This window comes from Physeter macrocephalus, chromosome 1 (genome assembly GCF_002837175.3).
Source record: "Physeter macrocephalus isolate SW-GA chromosome 1, ASM283717v5, whole genome shotgun sequence".
Taxonomy (NCBI): Eukaryota; Metazoa; Chordata; class Mammalia; order Artiodactyla; family Physeteridae; genus Physeter; species Physeter macrocephalus.
In genome coordinates this window covers 43,039,111-43,050,038 of record NC_041214.2, presented here as the reverse complement: position 1 = coordinate 43,050,038, position 10,928 = coordinate 43,039,111, and positions in this window count along the sequence as shown.

Below are 10,928 nucleotides of genomic sequence, written 5' to 3'. Positions count from 1 at the left end.
AATATACTTGGCCCTCTGCTTTCAAGCAAAGAACAGAAAACTGGAAGCTCTGTCCAAGTTCATCCATTTTTCTGTCTCCTGCCATCACCTCTGTACGATTGCTCCCCAACCTCACTTCAAGTAACACCAAGCTGAAGGTTAAAGTTCTCACAGGAACTGAGAGCTTCCCCCAACTTTTCCCTGGAAAGTGCACTTCATCTTATGTCCTCAGAAATTTGCTACATCTCTGGATGTTTCCAAAGCCACTCACTCTTGCTAAAATCCAGCCTCAAAGAGCCAAGTCAAGGAATACAAAGAACACTCACTTTTTTCTTCTCACTTAGCCACCATCTCCCTCCCTATGATATACTAGAATGGCCAAGTCCATTACACCTGGACTTTGACATATTATAAAATTCCTTTCTAATACCATCTGGCTTTCAAAACCATTGTTTTTCTATGGAGGTTTTAAAAGAAATATCAGCATTGAAACTCAAAGTTGATGGATTTATCTTGAAGATTTTAAAAATTTCTGAGGAGGGGGCCTCAGCATCTGTATTATTTCTTTAAAGCTTAGGAGGTGATTCCAGTGCACACCCAGGGCTGACACTCACTGAGTTCAGCCTTGCCTTCCCTGAGATAGAAGCCTCTTGGGTCTGCATGTAGAGAGCTCTATTGAAACCTACTTTAAGAGGATAATTAGACATTTAATATTTACACAACAGAATCTCTATTAATCTCTACATTGGCATAGAAATATATCTGGAATAATATCTACCTAATAGGAATTATCACTCTATAAGGATAGTGGGATTTGGGATGGATATTTTTGCTCTTGCCATCTTACTTTTCAACATTGATTATTTTTTTTCTAAATGATTTTTATTATTTTTATAAAACAAATGATACCTTTAGAAAATAAAAAGGAAATTAAAAAATAAAAATATGAAGAGGATCACATTCATAAAGATAACCAACACAGTGATTCATTAAAAGTTGAAGGTAATCAATAACAAGGGAATAGTTAAATCAACTATGATATATCCACTCAATGGAATATTATGCTTCCATTAAAAATTATCATTATGAAGTTCTATGTAGCAGCATGGAAAATGTTTATATTACAATGTTAAGTAAAACAATATGACAGGAGTTATGGGTAAAGTATATTTATAGAAGCATAAAAACATAAATATTTTACAATGTCCCATTACTTGATATCTTATTATTTCCCCTCTCCAAAACTTTTAATTAAACAGTGACTTCTTAAAGATTTCAAAGTTATGAATTCCTAAAGGTACAAATTACTTGGGGACATACTATCTCTCAGCAGAACAGCTCAAATCACACAATGACTGCCATCACCTCTTTGACAAACACAGACGTGGTAAAATTGATTCGTTTCAGGAAGCTACAGGGAATACGGGAGCTGCTTTGCAAATGGGAAGGAAAGAAGAAAAATGGAAGAAAGCCGGGAGAGCTAAAACACTTTCTTTTGTACAGTGGCTGAAATTTTTCCAGGATGGCAGTGTAGACAAGTCCTGGTTTCTCTCTGAAGTTGCCTTCACCCAGAACTGTATCCACTAAAATAAATGATTATAACAATAATATGAAATTAAATGCCAAGCAAAAGAAACATATTATGCAGAATCCCCAGGTGTCTTAGGTAGAGGAAATAGAGATTTGTCCTTTGTAATCAGTAGGTGCAAGCTGAGCCTTGAAGGGTTGGGGGTAGAAATAAGGCATAATCCTAGGTGTGAGGCCTCTCCTTTTTATAGGATGGATAGAAAAGTAAGGAATGTAACCTGGGACCAAAAGAGAAGGAAATTTGGATAAACAAGTAAAAAGTAAATCAAAAGATACGAGAGATGACATGAGTGAATCTAGAACAGCATAACAGAGGAGGAAGGTAACATCTAGGTCAGGAAGGATTGGAGGTAAATTGAAGATATAACTAAAAAGAAAACAACTGGTTATCTGCTCCTATAATCTTGGTTTAGAGCTATTACATGTAGCTCCTGTCATACTAATTTAGGGTTATTCCATCAAACTTCTATTTCAATCAATTCTTGTATTAACTTGGGAGGCCTGCATAACATGGATCTTCCTGGAATTCCTTCACTTGTTGAGGTAGCCACTTTCAGGTGTTGTGGACCCCAATACCCATAACAGTCCTCACGGGCCCCTCTTTCCTCACAAGGGATCTAGTAATTTGCCTGTGCAAGGGATCTGGTTGCAACAATGGCTGGAACCTTGTCATCTTCCTGGTACTCTTGATCTGCAGGCAAACAGTGAAGGAAGTGAAGATTTTTTTATTCATTACAAGTCATTCAACAAATGTATGCTGAAGCCTCACCATGTCTAGGCACTAAAGTGGCTATGCAACAGAGTGAGACCCTGTGATGTCTTCCCAGGACAGACTCCCCCCATGTACTCCATCTGCCTCTTGTCTGTAGAAAAACTTTTGCCAAACAATAAATTTAATCAGAGAAATAAAATGCTGAAGCAAAGGAAAGCAGTAAAACAAGATGAAATAGTAATAGTTTAGTCACCAAACAAAATCAAGGACCTTTAGTTCTTCCTCAAGGGCTATAGGTAATATTCTGATCCATATTCTTTGATCTGTTTTGTAGATACTGAAACCCCCATAGGTGGAAGAAGTTAACTACATGATGACCAGACTGTAGCCATGACATAAGCTGCTCCATCTTCCACAATTCTAAGAACTGGACTCAAGGAAATGGAAACAGACCCTGGAACTAAAGACTATCTCTTCTTAAAACAATCAGGATGACACTGATAAGACCACCAATGACTAATTTCAAGATGATTGTCAGATCTGCCTGTCAGAGCTGCCTGTGCTGTTGTGCATGTAGCCCCCTCTCTCCATCTATATACCCCTGAAACTCCCATTTAAAAGTTCTTGCTCCCTAATTGGCTGGGTAAAGGGGCTTTTGGATATGAGTCAGTCTTCTACCCAGGTTGCTTGGCTTCTGAATAAAGCAATGTTTCCTTTCCTACCAACATTTGCCTCTCAAGTTTTGGTTTTTGAGCAGTAAGCAGCCAAACCTGAGTTCAGTAACATCTACAATGGAGAAAAGACAAAGCGATTCTAGTTCTCATGGTGCTCACATAGTTGCAGGAAAGAGAAGTAGTAACAAGCAAACAAATACATCTGACAAGGACTATTTTCATAATGTTGGAGATTTCACCTTAAATCTCATATGAGAAGGACACAGTCAATTATGCTCTCACACTATACCTTTTGGAGGGTAATTATATTGAGTGGGTAAGTGTGTGAATGTGTGAATGTGTGTGTATTCCGTTATTGTAATAGATTCATCACTTTGCTATAAATTGCAATTTGGTCGTACCATCTGATAACAAACCTGCTCTAGTTTCTCTGATTAGCAATATATGAGGCATTGGAAGAGACACAGAGCGAGACACCAGGTGAGATGCATCTCTGTCCTCCACACACTTGGGATCTAATAGTGGAAACAGGTTAAGTGTTGACATAATGATGGCAGAAGAAAAAATGTAAGTCCAAGAGGAGAGGTGAAGTCCAACTATTATGAAAGCATCGAAGCCCAGGGTTGTCAAATGACTTGACCGAAGTCACACATCTTCTCAGTGAGAGCTAAAAGCACAGCAACTGCTTCCCTACACAACCCCAGAATGTCAAACTGACAGCACCAGCATCTTTCAACAGCCCCAATATAGGATTATTCCCTCCTACAGGGTTTCCTCTTTGCCTTTAGATCCAAGTTTAACAGCGTCAGTAGCAAGAACAGTAAATTGAAAGTTAGTAGGACTAGACTCTGCTGGGAAATTTGGTAAATCCTTCATCTCTGTTTCTATTTCTGCATCTTCAAAATGAGGCAACAAGATTGAAGCCAATCATCCATCCTGTGGGGAGGAAAACTAGTGATTTCTGACGTCTTATTTTACACAAGGCCCTGCATTAGATTCCATATTACATGTGTCATTTAATCCTCATGACATCTCTGTGTGGTAGAAATTACCCCCATCTTGCAGATAATTGAATAAGTTAAAAGAGGTTAAGAACCTTGCCCAAGATCACACATGTGCAAGAACCAGAACTCAAAGGTGATCTCTCTGCTCCTACCCTCTGTGCTGCTCAGGACCTAACCACTGGAGTAAGTTGAGCTCCTTATTAAAAAGGTACCGTACAGGTCTGAGACATGAGAAGGAGCATCAGCCATGTGGAAAACCCTGCTACAGTTGTGAATAAAAGCCCTTGTTGGAACTTTAATTTTAGGACTTAATCACTAAGATAATGTATGTTTTATAAATATGTTATTTAAATTAATTTTTCTTCTAGTAACTTGTAGTTTTAAGAAGTTTCCTGTAATCATACCCAAATAAAGAACACAGAGAGAATTACATAAACTTAAAGGTGAAGGAAGAGCTAAAGAGAGAAGTGTCCTGCCTGGAAAAGAAGCCAGAGTTTGTTAAATATTCACACAGACCAAAGGCACTTTCCACAAACCAACTTCCCTCCTTTCCTCGGCAGCTCCTCCCACCCTCCTGCTGTCCTGTGTCAATGCTCATTCACCCTGCTCTTCTCACACCATTTAACCATCTAGCTATCCTCATATTTTTTTCTGCTGCACTCCTGCTTAAGGGCCCAGAGTATCAGAGGATAAAGAACATTCAGAGGCTGATGTGACCTAAATAAACGTCACCCATTACAAGCTGTGGGACCATGAGAACATTCTTTCAACCCCCTAAGACTCAGTTTCCTCCACTGTAAATGGAGAACTTGAGGTCTCCCTGTTTCCTATGAGATGATGGAGAGGAAGATGGGGACACACCTGTGGTGTTTACAGCTGAGGAAATGTTCTCTCTTTGCAAAACCAAAATCTCACGGTAAGAACCAAGCACACTGGGCATGTCATATCCACTTCCTGTTGCCCATCTGCCCATCTGTAGATGGGAAAGAAGGTAGCCAGGCATGGTGGGAGGAACACTTGTTTGCTCCTCTTAAAAATGGCAAAAGCAATACAGCAGAAATTAACACAACATTGTAAAGCAATTATACTCCAATAAAGATGTCAAAAAAAATATGACAAAAGCTTATCTGGAAAACTGCCTACCCAAGACAACTTTAGTTCTTTTAATATGACTAGTGAGGGGGCGCCTTCAAGATGGTGGAGGAGTAAAACGTGGAGATCGCCTTCCTCCCCACAAATACATCAAAACTACATCTACATGTGGAACAACTCTTACAGGACACCTACTGAATGCTGGCAGAAGACCTCAGACGTCCCAAAAGGCAACAAATTCCCCACGTACCTGGGTAGGGCAAAAGAAAAAAGGAAAAACAAAGACAGAAAAATAGGGACGGGACCTGCACCTTGGGGAGGGAGCTGTGAAGGAGGAAAGTTTTCCACACACTAGGAAGCCCCTTCACTGGCGGAGATGGGGGGTGGGCGGGGGGGAAGATTCAGAGCCACGAAGGAGACCACAGCAACAGAGGTGCAGAGGGCAAAGCAGAGAGATTCCCGCAGAGGATCGGTGCCGACCAGCACCCACCAACCTGAGACGCTTGTCTGCTCATCCACGGGGTGGGTGGAGGGCTGGGAGCTGAGGATCGGGCTTTGGAGGTAAGATCCCAGGGAGAGGACTGGGGTTGGCTGCGTGAACACAGCCTGAAGGGGGCTACTGTGCCACAGCTAGCTGGGAGGGAGTCCGGGGAAAACTCTGGACCTGCCTAAGAGGCAAGAGACCACTGTTTTGGGGTGTGCAAGGTGAGGGGATTCAGAGCATCACCTAAACGAACTCCAGAGATGGGCACAAGCCGTGGTTATCAGCACGGATGCCAGAGAGGGGCATGAAATTTTAAGGTTGCTGCTGCAGCCACCAAGAAGCTTGTGTACAATCAGAGGTCACTATCCACACCTCCCTTCCCTGGAGCCTGTGCAGCCCACCACTGCCAGGGTCCTGTGATCCAGAGACAACTTCCCCAGGAGAACACATGCCATGCCTCAGGCTGTTGCAACGTCACACTGGTCTCAGTGCTGCAGAATCGCCCCTCATTCCGTGCTCCTCCATCCCCCCGACCTAAGTGAGCCAGAGCCCCCTAATCAGCTGTTCCTTTAACCGCCTCCTGTCTGGGCAAAGAACAGACACCCTCAGGTGACCTACATGCAGAGGTAGGGCCAAATCCAAAGCTGAACCCCAGGAGCTATGTGAACAGAGAAGAGAAAGGGACATTTCTCCCAGCAGCCTCAGGAGCAATAGACTGAATCTACACAGTCAACTTGATGTACCATACATCCCTGGAATACCTGAATAAACAACGAATCATCCCCAAAATTGAGGCACTGGACTTTGGGAGCAACTGTAGACTTGGGGTTTGCTTTCTGAATCTAATTTGTTTCTGGTTTTATGTTTATAATATTTTGAATTTATTATCATTGGTAGACTTGTTTATTGATTTGGTTTCTCTCTTCCTTTTTTTATTTTATATATATATATTTTTTCCTTTTTCTCTTTTTCTGAGTGTGTATGTGTGTGCTTCTTTGTGTGATTTTGTCTGTATAGCTTTGCTTTCTTTCTTTCTTTCTTTCTTTCTTTCTTTCTCTCTTTCCTCCCTTTTCTTCAGAGCCATGTGGATGACAGGGTCTTTGTGCTCTGGCCAGGTGTCAGGCCTGAGCCTCTGAGATGGGAGAGCCAAGTTCAGGACATTGGTCTACCAGAGACCTCTTGGCCCCATGTAATATCAAACAGTGAAAGTTCTCCCAGAGATCTCCATCTCAACACTAAGACCCAGCTCCACTCAATGACCAGCAAGCTACAGTGCTGGACACCCTATGCCAAACAACTAACAAGACAGGAACACAAATCCACCCATCAGCAGAGAGGATGCCTAAAATAATAAGTTCACAGACACCCAAAAAAACATCGCTGGACGTGGTCCTGCTGGCCAGAAATTCAAGATCCAGCCTTATCCATCAGAACACAGATACTAGTCCCTTCCACCAGGAAGATTATATAATACACTGAACAAAACTTAACCACTGGGAGAAGACACCAAAAAAAAAAGGGAAATACCAACTTGTGGCCTGTGAAACAGAGACCCGAAACACAGTAATTTAAGCAAAATGAGAAGACAGACAAATACACAGCAGATGAAGGAGGAAGGTAAAAACCCACCAGACCAAACAAATGAAGAGGAAATAGGCAGTCTACCTGAGAAAGAATTCAGAGTAGTGACAGTAAAGTAGATCCAAATCTTGGATATAGAATGAGGAAAATACAAAAAACGTTTAACAAGGACCTAGAACTAAAGAGCAAACAAACAATGGTGAACAACACAATAAATTACATTAAAAATTCTCTAGAAGGAATCAATAGCAGAATAACTGAGGCAGACAAATGGATAAGTGACCTAGAAGATAAAATAGTGGAAATAACTACCACAGGGCAGAATAAAGAAAAAAGAATGAAAAGAATTGAGGACAATCTCAGAGACCTCTTGGACAACAGTAAATGCACCAACATTCAAATAATAGGGGTCCCAGAAGAAGAAGAGAAAACAAAAAAAGGGACTGAGAAAATATATGAAGAGATTATAGTAGAAAACTTCTGTAATTGGGGAAGGGAAATAGTCAAACAAGTGCAGGAAGCACAGAGAGTCCAATACAGGATAAATCCAGGAGGAACACATATTAATCAAACTATCAAAAATTAAATACAAAGAAAAAATATTAAAAACCGCAAGGGAAAATCAACAATTAACATACAAGGAAATGCCCATAAGGTTAACAGCTGATCTTTAAGCAGAAGCTCTGCAAGCCAGAAGGGAGGGCCAGGACACAATTAAAGTAATGAAAGGGAAAAACCTACAACCAAGATTACTCTACCCAGCAAGGATCTCATTCAGATTTGACAGATAAATTAAAACCTTTACAGATAAGCAAAAGCTAAGAAAATTCAGCACCACCAGAACAGCTCTACAACAAATGCTAAAGGAAATTTTCTAGGCAGGAAACACAAGTGAAGGAAAACACTTACAATAATAAACCCAAAACAATTAAGAAAATGGTAATAGAACATAAATATGGATATCTACCTTAAATGTAAATGGATTAAATTCTCCACGAAAACTGGCTGAATGGATTTTAAAAAAGACCCATATATATGCTGTCTACAAGAGACCAACTTCAGTCCTAGAGACACATACAGACAGAAAGTGAGGGAATGGAGAAAGATATTCCATGCAACTGGAAAAGAAAAGAAAGCTGGAGTAGCAATTCTCTTATCAGACAAAATAGACTTTAAAATAAAGACTATTACAAGTCACAAAGAAGGACACTACAAAATGATCAAGGGATAAATCCAAGAAGAAGATATAACAATTGTAAATATTTATGCACCCAACAGAGTACCTCAATACATAAGGCAAATGCTAACAGACATAAAAGGGGAAATTGACAGTAACACAATCATAGGGGAAATCAACAGTAACACAATCATAGTAGGGGACTTTAACACCCCAATTTCACCAATGAACAGATCATCCAAAATGAAAATAAATAAGGAAATACAAGCTTTAAATGATACATTAAACAAGATGGACTTAAGGGATATTTATAGGACATTCCATCCAAAAACAGCATATTACTCTTTCTTATCAAGTGCTCATGGAACATTCTCCAGGATAGATCATATCTTGGGTCAGAAATCAAGCTTTGGTAAATTTAAGAAAATTGAAACTGGATCAAGAATCTTTTCCAACCACACTATAAGACTAGATATCAATTACAGGAAAAATACAAACACATGGAAGCTAAACAATACACTACTAAATAACCAAGAGATCACTGAAGAAATCAAAGAGGAAATCAAAAATAACTAGAAAAAATGACAATGCAAACACGATGACCCAAAACCTATGGGATGCAGCAAAAGCAGTTCTAAGAGGGAAGGTTATAGCAATACGATCTTACCACAGGAAACAAGAAATATCTCAAACACCTAATGTTACATCTAAAGCAATTAGAGAAAGAAGAACAAAATAAACCACCAAAGTTAGCAGAAGGAAAGAGATGATAAAGATCAGATCAGAAAAAAATCAAAGAAATGATGGAAATGATAACAAAGATCAATAAATCTAAAAGCTGGTTCTTTGAGAATATACACAAAATTGATAAAGCATTAATCAGACTCATCAAGAGAAAAAGGAAAAAGACTCAAATCAATAGAATTAGAAATGAAAAAGGAGAAGTAACAACTGACACTGCAGAAATACAAAGGACCATGAGAGATTACTACAAGCAAGTATATGCCAATAAAATGGACAACCGGGAAATAATGGACAAATTCTTAGAAAAGCACAACTTTCTGAGGCTGATCCAGGAAGAATTAGAAAATATGAACAGACCAATCACAAGTAATGAAAATGAAACTGTGAATAAAAATCTTCCAACAAACAAAAGCCCAGAGCCAGATTGTTTCACAGGCAAATTCTATCCAACATTGAGAGAAGAGCTATCACCTATCCTCCTCAAACTCTTCCAAAATATAGCAGAGGGAAGAACACTCCCAAACTCATTCTCCAAGGCCACCAACACCCTGATACCAAAACCAGAAAAAGATGCAACAAGAAAAGAACACTACAGGACAATATCACTGATGAACACAGATACAAAAATCCTCAACAAAACACTAGCAAGCCGAATCCAACAGCACATTAAAAGGATAATACACCATGATCAAGGAGGGTATATCCCAGGAACGTAAGGATTCTTCAATATATGCAAATCAATCAATGTGATACACCATATCAACAAACTGAAGGAGAAAAAACATATGATCATCTTAATAGATGCAGAAAAAGCTTTCGACAAAATTCAACACCCATTTATGATAAAAACCCTCCAGAAAGTAGGCATAGAGGGAACTTACCTCAACATAATAAAGGCCATACATATATGACAAACCCACAGCCAACGTCATTCACAATGGTGAAAAAATGAAACCATTTCCACTAAGATGAGGAAACAAACAAGGTTGCCCACTCTCATCACTATTATTCAACATAGTTTTGGAAGTTTTAGTCACAGGAATCAGAGAGGAAAAAGATATAAAAGGAATCCAAATCGGAAAAGAAGAAGTAAAGCTGTCACTGTTTGCAGATGACATGATACTATACATAGAGAATCCTAAAGATGCTACTAGAAAACTACTAGAGCTAATTAATGAATTTGGTAAAGTAGCAGGACCAACACTGTGAAAATGACTATACTACCCAAAACAATCTACAGATTCAATGCAATCCCTACCAAACTACCAATGGCAATTTTCACAGAACTAGAACAAAAAATTTCACAATTTGTATGGAAACTCAAAAAACTCCGAATAGCAAAAGCAATCTTGAGAAAGAAAAATGGAACTGGAGGAATCAGGCTCCCTGACTTCAGGCTATACTACAAAGCTACAGTAATCAAGACAGTATGGTACTGGCACAGAAACAGAAATATAGATCAATGGAACAGGATAGAAAACCCAGAGAGAAACCCATGCACATTGGTTACCTTATTTTTCATAAACAAGGCAAGATTATAGAATGAAGAAAAGACAGCTTCTTCAATAAGTTGTGCTGGGAAAACTCAACAGCTTACATGTAAAAGAATGAAATTAGAACACTCCCTAACACCATACACGACCTAAATAGACATTTCTCCAAAGAAGATATACAGATTGCCAACAAACACATGAAAGGATGCTCAACATTACTAATCATTAGAGAAATGCAAATCAAAACTACAATGAGGTATCACCTCACACCAGTCTAAATGGCCATCATCAAAATATCTACAAAACAATAAATGCTGGAGAGTGTGTGGAGAAAAGGGAACCCTCTTGCACTGTTTGTGGGAATGTAAACTGATACAGCCACTATGGAGAACAGTATGGAG